Source organism: Populus trichocarpa, chromosome 5 (genome assembly GCF_000002775.5).
Source record: "Populus trichocarpa isolate Nisqually-1 chromosome 5, P.trichocarpa_v4.1, whole genome shotgun sequence".
Classification (NCBI taxonomy): Eukaryota; Viridiplantae; Streptophyta; class Magnoliopsida; order Malpighiales; family Salicaceae; genus Populus; species Populus trichocarpa.
The window spans coordinates 8,683,308-8,696,053 of NC_037289.2; positions in this window are offsets into that span (position 1 = coordinate 8,683,308).

The window sequence follows — 12,746 nt, forward strand, 5'->3', positions numbered from 1 at the left end:
CAAAAGGTGTGAGCATTGTTAACATTTTTTCTACCATAAAAAATAATTTAACTACAAACTGAAAATAATATTCAATAAAAAAAATTAAAAATTATATATATTAATAAATAATAATAATAATAAATTTGTTGATTCCAATAAAATATATTCATGAGCAATTTGTTAGTACTATCTTTTTTTCAAATTATCTATATAATAGTTGAAAAAGATATTTATTAATATTTGAATGAAAACTATAATATTATTGTAGAACCACGTTAAAATTAAAGGGTGTGTGAATTATCATGTTAAATAATTTTCTAAATTGCAAAAAGATAAAAAGAAATAGGTTATACTAAGTGTCTGGCCCAAACAAAAAAAGGTCAAGTGAGTTCGGGTCTGTAAGGCCACGCCCACGTGTTTGGCCTTGTTTTTTTTTTTTTTACAAGAGACAGATGACATGTCTTCCGTATCTTCTATTTTTTAATAATAAAATAAGGGCAGACAACGCATCGTCTGCCATCCAAGATTCTGGCCATAAATGGATGGCTGAAAATCAAGTTAAGATGTTTTTGGTTTCAAGATTTCATTTTTTATCCTGTCTTAAAATAAAAGTCCTATTAAACATTGTGGAACATTTCTTACAGATAAATGATAAAAAGATAGATTAATCGGGAGCACATCATCAACAGCTTGACAGATTCACCTTAGATTGCGGGAGGATTTGTGATAATGCTGGACTCTTTAATTAGCTATCAACGACTTGGAAATTTGGATTATCCTTGTTGATATTACAGTAATGCAAAATAATTAACGATCATCTTTTGGGCTGTTTGCCGTCAGTCTGTTCCATGGCATTTGTGCATTTAGGATATCCCAGCTCGTATCATCGTATCCAGGCAAGGGAAAATAATTGACTAAAATACAACGGGTATAGATTAATTGGTCAAATTCTAGATTTGCTTTTTAGAGGTTATTGATTTGAGTTTCACAAATCTCAGGGCCACTTAAGGCTTACATGGTGTTTAATTTCAGGACCCGTGAGATTAGTCAAAGTGCATACAAGTTGATGCAGTTACCATCATTAATAACAAAAAAAAAAAAAAACCTAATTTCAGACATATTAGTTGGAGCAAATATAAATGACCACATATAACAATTATAGGTTATAATTACCATCAAATCAGGTGTGTAGATTAAATGGTCAAATTCTAGGTTATGACATGTCTTTCATACCTTCTATTTTTTAATAATAAAATAAAGACAGACAACGCATCGTCTGCCATCCAAGATTCTGGCCATAAATGGATGGCTAAAAATCAAGTTAAGATGTTTTTGGTTTCAAGATTCCATTTTTTATCCTGTCTTAACATACAAGTCCTATTAAACATTGTGGAAACATCAATAAACTATTCTCTCAACTCAAAACACCCCTTTTCAGGCAAGATAAAGGCCAAATAACCACCATCATCGGACTTTTCTTATTGAATAGAACCCTTTGACACCAAACTTGTCTATTTTAGTTACTATAATGGTGACAACAACTTTCTCTATCGTTTGCCATTTTTTATGAGTTTCTATCTCCTCTCTCTAATCTAGGGTTAAAAAATAACAAAAATAATTTTTTATACCAAAATAAAAATTATTGTGAATTTGGGGTTAGCCATAAATTTTCTTTTGTTTTTTACTTTTTAGTGTTTTATCTTTTCATTTTGTATTTTTACCATAATTCCAATCCTAATTTCATCTAATTAGGTCATAAAAAAATGTAATTGAAAAGAAAATAACAGTTTAAAAATGAAAAGAAAAAAAAGTCAATGCATAATTAGATTCCCCAATTTCTTTTAATGTTTTAGGTGATAATTTCATGCTTGTAATTCCACTAATGATAATTCAAGTCTAGGCCCAAATATATTTTTTGTGATGTCCATTCCATCTAAATTTATATGTTTAGTAATGTGATGCAGGGTATTTGGTAATGTCTTTGCTCCCACATATGCAATGTATCAAAGAATATTCTAATATTAAATTAAAGACCCATCTTATTATCCTCCACGTATGTTCATAAAAAAAATATCATTGTGGTTTGCATTGCTAATTTCTATAGTGTTTTTTTTTTTTTTTAGTTATCTAACCTTATTTCTTTTGAATTTCATCATTCTAATATATATTAGCATGGTTTTATGTGTTGATCTTTTCTTCTTTTTTTTTTTTTCACTTTCCATGCTCTCACATATGCTAAGTGTCAAAATATCTTATATTAAATTAAAAGTTGATGTTACAAAAATAAAATTTTAGGTCGTAGTTCAAAAAGTTTGGAGGAACAACGACCAAATTTAACATGAAAAAGGATTTCCTTTCATTTTTACTAATAAAAAGGGAAAACTTTGCTTTGGTCCTTGAAGTTTCAACTTATATATATATATATATATATATATAGTCCTTATTGTTTTATGTTTTCATGTTTCAATACCAAATTCCATTTTTTACATGTTTTAGTCCATGGATGTTGAAAGATAAGAGAACAATTCATTGATAAATGATGAGAAAAGAGAAAGTGTTTGACTCACAATATTTCAGCAAAAAAAAAAAATAATCTTGGTGTCAATGAGTTTGTTTAAAAAAAAAGTTCAATAAAGGTGATTTTCCATTCAAATATGCTGGAAATGTAGAATGGAACCCTAGATTTTATTTTGATATGGTTTGGTTCATGGTTTTTTTAACTACTTAAATGATGTTTTAAGCTAGGAAATGACTATATAGAGGTTTTTATGATTTTTTTTTAATATATTTTTAGGTTAAAACAAGTTGGAATTTAAATTTATAGGGTCTCAAAACTTGAACCATTTGCCTCACGAATGATGTCTCATCCATTATATTTTGAAAAATAATTAGGGAGAACAACATGTCACTTATCCATTTTTTTTGAAAAAAAAAAAGCCAAGCATGTGGTGGTGGCTTTTTAGGCCTATGCGCACTTGCTTGATTTTTAGGCCATGCAAGTGGGGTCATCCTTCTAGGTCCAGGTGCACTTGGTTTTTTTTTTGTTAAATAGCCCTAAATTTTTTTTTTCACCTATCTTTTTTTTTTAATTTTAGAATAAAATTATATTCAATAAATTTATTAAAAAAATAGTTAAATAATTATCAAATTATGTCATAACTTTCAAGAAGATTAGAGCTTTTTTTTATGACTTTCTCTTTTAGCTCTAAATACTAATAGATTGAATCATGATAAAAATAAAATTTTAGGATTATGTGTGTACGATTTACAACTACGGGATCGACAAACACACAACATTAGAAATTCAAGATCGAAAAGTCAAATTTGAAAAAGTTGCAGACAACTATTTGCTAATTAACAAATGTTGGGCTGCCAGGTGAAGAAATTAGGGAGAAAGTTAGGGTTTGATTTTGTCAGCTAATTTCTTCTAGTTTTTTTTATTTATTTCATTCAGCTGAAGAATTGATGATTCATTGAAAATGATAAAGACCTAAAAATCCCTTATTAAGAAACAGATTCTTCAACATAAAAAATCAACCAATCAAAAAACAAAATTAATCTTTCAATGCCATAGGAAACAAATTGACCTATTAAGCCTCAATTGTTCAAGATCAACCTCTGACTCAAGATAATGGTCAATGAACACTGATTTGTCCATTAAGTGTTTCCCTAACTCTTATTCCTTAATCTAAAAGAGCTTAGGGCTTGATGTATTTTTTTCATTCACCATGAGTTTGTGCTCTCTAAAAAGAAAAAATAAAGGGCATGAGAGAGAAGAGAAAAGGTTGAAAAAAATAAATGTGGTGGACATTCATCCATGTTTTTCAAGCTACAAGAGTTAAGAAAAATAAAAGAGATGAGAGTAAAAAAACGCATGAGATAACCTATAAGAAAAGGAGATTTAGAACGAAAAACACTATTAGATTCCACAAAGTGCATATACAACGTTTTCATGAACTCCTTTAGTTTTTTTCTTATACATTATATAGTTCACTTAATTATACAATTGTAGAATTAGAAGAATGTCAACTATTCTTGACATAACTAGCTAGGTAGAATGATGGTGAAATATGCACTGAGTCATGTCATATATACATCAGCAAAATCCAATTCATTGAAAATATCTATTGTAGAGAACACTAAAATGTGTGAGTTTTTTTTCCCTATAAATAGTCATTGTTCAAACACTCATAAAATACTGTGGATTTATTGTTCACACTCACAAGTTTTATTTTAGGCAATTTGATCCTAATTAAAAGCCAATTACCTTTGATTTCTTAGGCATTTTGGGTTGGAATGACTTAAAAATTGAGGTTTCTTATAGGAAAAAACGCTGCCTTAATTTTCCAGCCACCATTTAGACATGCAGACAACATGTCGTTTGCCTTGGCCGGTGACGTGTCCCCTTCTTATTTTTTTCCAAAAAAAATAAGGATGGAAAAAAAGTCGTTCACCCCCTTTAAAAATGAAAATAAAACCGAGCCCACGCCCGCAAGCCTAAGCTTGAAGGCCACCTATATACCTCAACTCTTCATTACAATGGCCTAGACGCGCAGAGCCATAGGCTTGCAAACCTGAGCTCTTTCTTGTCTTTCTTTTGTGTTTTTTTTAATATATTCAAGTTAAATATAAATTTATGAGAGAAAATTATTGAAGTCGATTGAATCTATAGCTCGGATCACAGGTTTGACGAGTTATTTTCTCAATCAATTTAATGTGCGTGTCTATTTTTATTATCGTTTAATTAAATAAAAAAATAATTTTAATAAATAAATTCGGCAAATACAACCATCTAAATGTTTGTTTTTTGCAACATTAAATATTTTAATCTATACTTGTCTTTTAATTTTTTTAGTTTTATTTTTTGTTATCATTAATGATTTTTTTATTTATTAACATATATAAGTCTTAATTTATTTGATTATATATACACAATTTAGCTTTTCCTTAATTTTTGAAATATGATATTCATTAATTTTTTTTTTATCTTGTTAAAAACCAAAAGAACTCCATAGAATTCTACCTCGCATTCTACTAGCCATCACTATTATTTCTTTTCTTTTTTTACGTAGACAAGCTGACAGAACGGCTGGGACATTTCTGTAGGTGAAGGTTCTCTCCTCTCTGCCACGCGCTTTAAGGAAGAGCTTTTGGAGTTGAAGAAAGAAGGTGGTATGGAAAAGAGAGAAAATGAAATTATGATTTGTGCGAGTCCCAATAATTGTATATCTCTGCCTCCTTCTCGAGCCCTGTGTTTGTTCCCGCTGGATGGTGGTTTGCTGCCGGCTGCTCTGCAACGCCTGCTTTCTTGAACCTTTTTTTATTTGAAAATAAATTAAAATAATATTTTTATTTTTTAAAATTAATATATTAAAATAATTTAAAAATATAAAATATTATTTTAAACTAAAAAAAATTAAAAAAGCACGTACCACAGATCTACTTCTCCTAGGATAAACTTTACACACTGGTGTTACAGACTCTGAATCAGAGGGGCGGATAGATGTGTTCCTCGGAGTCGATTACCTAAACATGTTAAAATAGCTGGAGGTTTTTTTTATTGTACTTTTATTGTGAGAAACATCTAAATATACTTTTAATTATTTTATAACTATTTATTGTCGTAGTTTAATTGGCTAGCATGCGAGTCCGTTCCACGAGGTCGTTGGTTCAAGCGACAATAACTTTATTTCTAAGCAGATAATCTATTGTTGGTGTGTTTTTTTTTTTTAAAACAAATGATATATCATTTACTTTTTATTAATAAAAATAATAATTCAAGGTCACGTGTTAGGCCAACCCTTTTTTTTTTCTTTGATACTCAAAAAATAATTACAAATTCATTTAATTTTCAGCTTGGACGTGTTTATTAAATACTCTTATAAGTTTTTGAAATGATTCTAAAAACTATTATTATAAATTTTTATTTGAATTTTAATAATTATTTTTTTAATTATTATCTATCTAATATGAAAATAATAATACTAATAATAATTTTTTTATGAAAAATCGATTCAAATTATTTTTTTATTCTTAAAATCTTTAAATAGATTTTGAAAATGAATTTATTACATTTATGATTTTTTTTAGTTTGCAATTACACTTAAAATGTGAACATACTATTTTGATATTTTTTATAATTTTTTTTAACAATCATAAAATGTTTTTGTTTTAAGATGAACAATTATTATAGTTAAAGACATTGCATTTGCTAAAATAAATAAGAGATATGTTAATAAAAAAATTTATCTCGATGGAAAAAAATTCAAAAGACTATATTTTCAGGTTTAATAATAATGACAGAGAATTTCCTAAGACTTAATTTTATTTTTTTTATGTTTAAAAACCATGGTAACATAGCTTGGACATACAAACTAGTTAAAAAAAAAACCTAAACAAGGAGGAAGGATTATTTGAGATAGATTTTTAAATTTATTTTTTAAAAAAATTCATCCTCCCTAAGTTTTTTTCCTTGTCAAATTTAATCCTCGTTCTTTTATTACTATTTTAATTCTTTTTTCTTTGATAAATTTTTTAAATTGATATTTTTTTCTGATCTTGTCTTTTAATATTAGATTAATTGGGAATTGAACTTCTTGATCGAGTTCGAGTATGTGATTTCATGGGTTTCTAGTTTTTAAAATTAACTCAGGTTTAGGAGGTTCGCTTGAATTTGCCTCTTCTATTTTTTTTCTTTCTTGAAGCTCATGTTTTTTAAGATTCAATTGGAGGCTAGACTCTGTTATTTTTATTTATTTGCTTTTTGTGGGATTTTTCACTGATTTTGATAGTAACCCGGGTTTTCTCGAGTCTTTTTATTTGTTGTTCTTTGTTGGATTTACTTTGGCTAATCAACATTAAATTGGTTGGAATTGAGCTTTTTGATTCATCCTAGGTCTAGAATTTAATGGGTTGTAAATTTGAAATCTTAGTCTAAAATTAGAAGATTCATTCGTGTTTTCTTGATTTATTTATTTTTCCTTTTTAAAGATGATATTTTTTCAATTTCATCACTCAACATTAATATCAATTACAATTAGGCTTTATTTTTTTTATCTGTCTTCTATATAATTTTTTGTGAATTTTCAAAATAATCTGGGTTGTCTTAGGTCTTTTTATTTGTCGTTTTTTTGTTGGATTTACTTTGATAAATTTTTTAATTTTTATTTTATTTTATGCTTTAATATTGTATCGATTATTGATTATTATTTTTTCAACCTTAAAGGCTAAGGTTTTTATGATATTAAACTTTGATTTTCTTGAATTTTCTTTCTGTTCATCTACGGGTTTTACGAATTAATGTAAGTTGACTTGCTTTTTTAGGATTTTTTTTTTGTTGATTGGGTCTATACGTAGAGTCCTATTTTTTAATTTTGTTTTTACTGTAGGCATATGTTTATTTTACCGATAAAAAAGATATGTGCCTATAAATCTAGTTTATTCTATTACAATTAGACAAATAGGTGGTAGTGTTACTAAAATTAAATACTAATACACGGGAAACATTCAATACTATTCATGTCCATTTAGCTACTCAGGCTAGTACTATAGTAGTAGGGTGAATTAGGGCAAGGCAAACCTTCAAGGCCAGCTGAAAGCCACAGATCCCAACGTCAACTAACTCTTTTAGGGTCACAGCTCATCTCAGCAAGAGAGCTTAAGGAATCAATTAGGAGAATAAGATATTTATAGTTTGAATCAAATTACTTTAATCTTTCAATTGATATACAAGTGTGTGATCGATTGAGACTTTGAGTTGACATATTTTTTCCTACGATTTAACTCTCGAGAGTAATTATCCACATGTGAATGGTGTCCAGAAATGTATAGTGAGTCGTGTCAAGAAGTGTTTATATATATATATATATATATATATATAACAGTTTATGCTTGCATGTTTTGGACTGTGTCCCGTATTCTCAGTGGCTGTAAATTCAAAACCAGTATCCCTCCGAGAATTAAATTTCTTTTCCACTGGTTGAAGCAACTCTTGTTAGTTTTTACTTTAGAATTAACTAAAGAGAAAAACAAAAAAAGGAAAGGAAAAAGAAAAAGAAAGGAATTTCGTGGAGGTATTCTTTCTTGTCATGAAGGCTTGAAAGTCATTGTCAAAACAATAACTGTTGTTGATGGTAACAAGCTAGCTAGGGAGCATGTGATATGTGGAGCAGTGGAAAATATGCCCAAAAGATTTGGTTTCCTCCTTCATAGCTAGCTATCGAAACGAAACCCAAAAATAACATTCCTTCCATTGATTTCCATACAGTGGAGTGGAGTGGAGTGGAATTACTGAACTGGACTGGAGGAGTTTGGTCTGTAGGGATTCTAAGATGACAAGGAAATCCACATACTCTCTGATCACATCTCTTAGGAGGCGAATCAGCTCGCATGCATTCTTGTATTGCCCCACCATTCCTCGTTTTATCTTGACAATTTTGTTCTCGTGGGACCCTTGCTGAATTAGGGTTTGGTCCCATTCTCCATTTCCTTGACGGAATTCGAGCTATTATGTTTGTCTTGACTGCGGGGGTATGCTGCTTTCATCAAAGTTTAAAAACAAAAAAAAAAATTATAATAATAAAAAGAAAAGTGAGGTCACGCCTTATATAACCAGCCCATCATATAGCTTAATTGACATATTATTGTCAATCAACTTGTAATTAACTCAACTAACATTCTTGATTCCCTTTTTTCTTTTTTGGTTTTGAATCCATGCATAGGTTGTCAGAAAATATTGTTTTTATAAATACTTTAATTTTGATGCAGATGATTTCTATAGAGCCTGATGTGATTATAAACGTAGGAAGTTAGTCTTCATGCATGAAACTAACAAGAGATAGCCTCGGGAAGAAGAAACAACCAGAAAATTTAATAGCTTTACAAGATTTTCATTATCTATGATCTACTTGGATATCTTATGAAAATTTGTGGGATTTAGCCTACAAGCATACATGTGTATTCGGAAGGCACCATTCGGTGGCCGGCCTTCCATTTTAGTTAGCTCTGCTTTTAGAACATGAGAAAAATGGTCGAATTTTCTGTTCCATAATCATCCACGAACTAGAGGACAGGGAAATAGTTTCCCAACCAAATACAGATTTCATTACTGCAATTGGATTCGAATACACTGGAGCACTGGACTATATTAATTGTATACGAGTTTAAACTAATGGCCTTTATGGTTTGAATTTGATTTAATTTACTCTCTTCGATCAAATTTGATCACTTGATTAGTTGGCTCAGAAATAATAATATGTTCACATTCCTCTTTATATATATATATATTAGCCAGGAGGCAGTACGTACTTCAAATCACCTCTTAGAATCTTAACAATGGAAAAGGTACCAGTGATTAATTAGAGCCCGTTTATTTATTTATTTTTTGTATTTTAAAAGTATTTATGATAAAATATAATTTTTATTTTATTTTTTATTTTAAATTAATTTATTTTTGATGTTTTTAGATATTTTGATGTGTTAATGTTAAAATATATTTTTAAGTGCTGTTCTAATAATATAAAATAGATTCTTAATGCAATAATAAGTGAGTTTGCTCTTTACAATTTATTTGAATTTTGAATTTTCAAGAGATTGTGAAAAGAAATTTACCTAGAATTAATGCATCGTATATGATTTAGATGGATTGTTTAAAACTTAAATAAATAAATAAAACACTTAGTTTTACACACGAAAGCTTGCCTAGAGATCATGATGCTTTAGAAAAACAATACATAATCCCCGACGACTCGACAATAAATCATAGTTAATCGCATACTGCTCCTCTCCCTCAACCTAGCGTTTACTGATTTCAATTCCCAATTTCCCATAAGTGGTTCAAAAGTATAAAAACAAAAGAGTTAACAATATTAATGAATAATTAATTAACTAATTAATTAATTTAATCAACAAATTAACCATATGCTGATGTCTCTCGTGAGCCTGTCGACAATATTTGTTAGCTTTCGAGAAGTGAGCCCCCACTGCTGTGTGTGAAGCCAGAGATGTAATTAATTAGGACATCATTTTTTCAATTTTATGCCTAATTTACTAATTAATGGCCTATGATGGCCTACTTATATATCGTCCGTGGGGGGGGGGCATTGCCTTCACTTATGTGATGCTTACTTTGATTATTAGTCAAAGGAGACTCGCGACAGACACCATGTAATGTCGCCCGTGACTTTATCCACTTCATCAGAAAGATACTCTTTTGGGATTGTTTACTATTCCATTTTTACTTTTTCGCTTAATTTGGTTCTTATTGTATTAATTTACATTATTTTGAATTGAATTCTTGGGAAATGCTTAATGATCTATAAACATAAACAATATCCAATTATATCAATATCCGTATATATATAGTTAGCGAATTTACTATCTAATTTTTTCAGCATGAGAATCAAAAACTTGTTAATTTGAAGAGTTTTATTTCATCATTATTATTTGATTTATTAGATTTTGAACTTGAATTTTGATAAAGTTTGTTTTCTTTTCAATAATTCATCGAAAAATAAATGAAGGAATTTTCTATGAATATGTCAACTACAAAACAATGAATTTATAATGGTATTCTATCATAAAACTAAAAGTAAAATATAACTTATTTTTTAAAAAAATAACCTAGTGGTTGATAGCTTTGGCTATGAAAATTGGTTTAGTTCCTTGCGAACTATCAAGGGTTCAAATCTCTCTCTCCTTTTCTCGATGAGTCTATTTAATTATGTTTTCATTGTTCTTTTAGTTCAATATCATAAAAGTGAATGACTCGATTAGGTAGGATAGTTGAGCTAAGCTAGAAAAAATCAATTAGATCTAAATCTAAATGAGTTGAAAAAAGAAGAGGTAAAATCTTAAAATATAACTTGATTATATTCAAAATCATAATTTTTTTCAACGATAAATGATATTTTTAGATCAGTTTACATGTTCATCAAAATTAAATTCCCTCACAATATGATTTCATTTCAAAGCGATTTAATAAATTCTCTTGGATGCTTAGTCTTAAGTTTTGAACTTAGAAAGTTGAGGAAGGAAGTATGCCTTTTTAACCACCAAGCCAAACCCTTAGAATTTCTCTAGAGTATTGTGAATTATAGATAATATTTTTTTTTTCAAAATCAACTAAAAGTAAAAATTTGGAACATAAATGATCATATTTTTTTTAGAATACTGAAAGCTTCAAATTCATGATTTTTGTACTCGACATATTACAATCTTTGACGCCTTAAATCAAGATTTTATTGCATTAACCTAGCTAGATGTAAAAAAGGGATTATATGGTTAGTATTTTTCTAAATATGATTAAGTTCATGTCAAACCTTCAAATATTTGAATAATATCATGAGAAGATACTATAATTTACCCTTCAAGATATAATTAGGTGGGAGAGAGTTGTCACTCCACGTATTGATAATGACGACTCTACAAGCTAAAATACTACCCACCGGCGGCGACAAAGAAATGTTTGCTGCCTTTACGGGAAGCAGTTTCATAGTCATCTTTGTGGGTTAGTCTTTGACCCCAAAGATGTGTTGGATCAGCGCCTAACTTGACTTTTCGGTTTCCGTCTCGAAGTCCAAATTTTTAGGTGGATGGCTACACACATAGCCACAGTCATGTGATCAAGAAGGCACCATAAAATCAAAGGTTCTTTCCTTGTCTTTGCTGTGAGGATCGAAGGAGATGTTGTTGAGGTAGGGCACTTGATCAGCTCATGATGAGTTACAATTCAGTTGAATATTTATATATATATATGATTTCAGATATTGGAGTTCTCTAGTAAGACTACCATGCAATATAGCCAATAGCCAATAACCAGTTCGAGCAACTTCTCTGGAAAGTTTCGATCTCTCTTTTGAACAGACCGCTTCACGTTTTGTTCCGCAGTCGCTTCAACAAGCTAGCTACCTGCCCAGATTTTTTTTTCATGGCTTCCGAGGGAATGTTTAAAAATATGATAAAAATTATATGTAAACGTAATTTTTTTATTTTTAATATCGATATATTAAATGATCTAAAATATATTAAAAAATTAAAAAAAAACAATTCAAATCTTAAAGAAAAACAAATCAAACCTCGGTATCTCGACACAGTTGTATATAATGACTGGTCTCATCATATATGGTGCTTTTTAATTCTTTTTAACTTATCCCCACTCTAGGCAGTAAATAATGAAATAGGATCATTGACTTATTCATCCTTGTGCCTAATTCACTTTCTCTGGCACTATTATGGAGTAATTATAGTGATGTGGACGTGACTGTGCTTTATATTCGATCGGCTATCGACCGATGGATCAAAAGTCATGTCCAAATCCCAAATCCTTAATCTTTTTGATTGATTGAGTCGTCAAATTAGCAAACTCATTCATGAACATTGCAATCTTAGTTGACTCGAACTCAGCTGGCAACCATGCAAGAAGTCTTCATCATATCAATATGATCATATGGGGTTAATTTCTCTTAGAAATACTTGCAATTTAATTTTATTACTTGATGATCTTCATCAATTTAAGTTGATTTATAATTCCATGTGATTTTCTTGTTTTTTATGCTCTCCCAAACTCAATTCTAGATTGGATCTAAATTAATGTTTGAGAGTTAACTCTAGTTTTTCCTGATCAATTCTTGTAATGAAAGACACGTAACAACACACACCTCGGCTGGTTCAACACTTCAACTGCTCAAGTCTTGTTAGTTTATGTTTCTCCCTTTCCCTGGGACTTGGAATCAACTCTATATTGTCTGAACTCTTGCGGAGCAGTG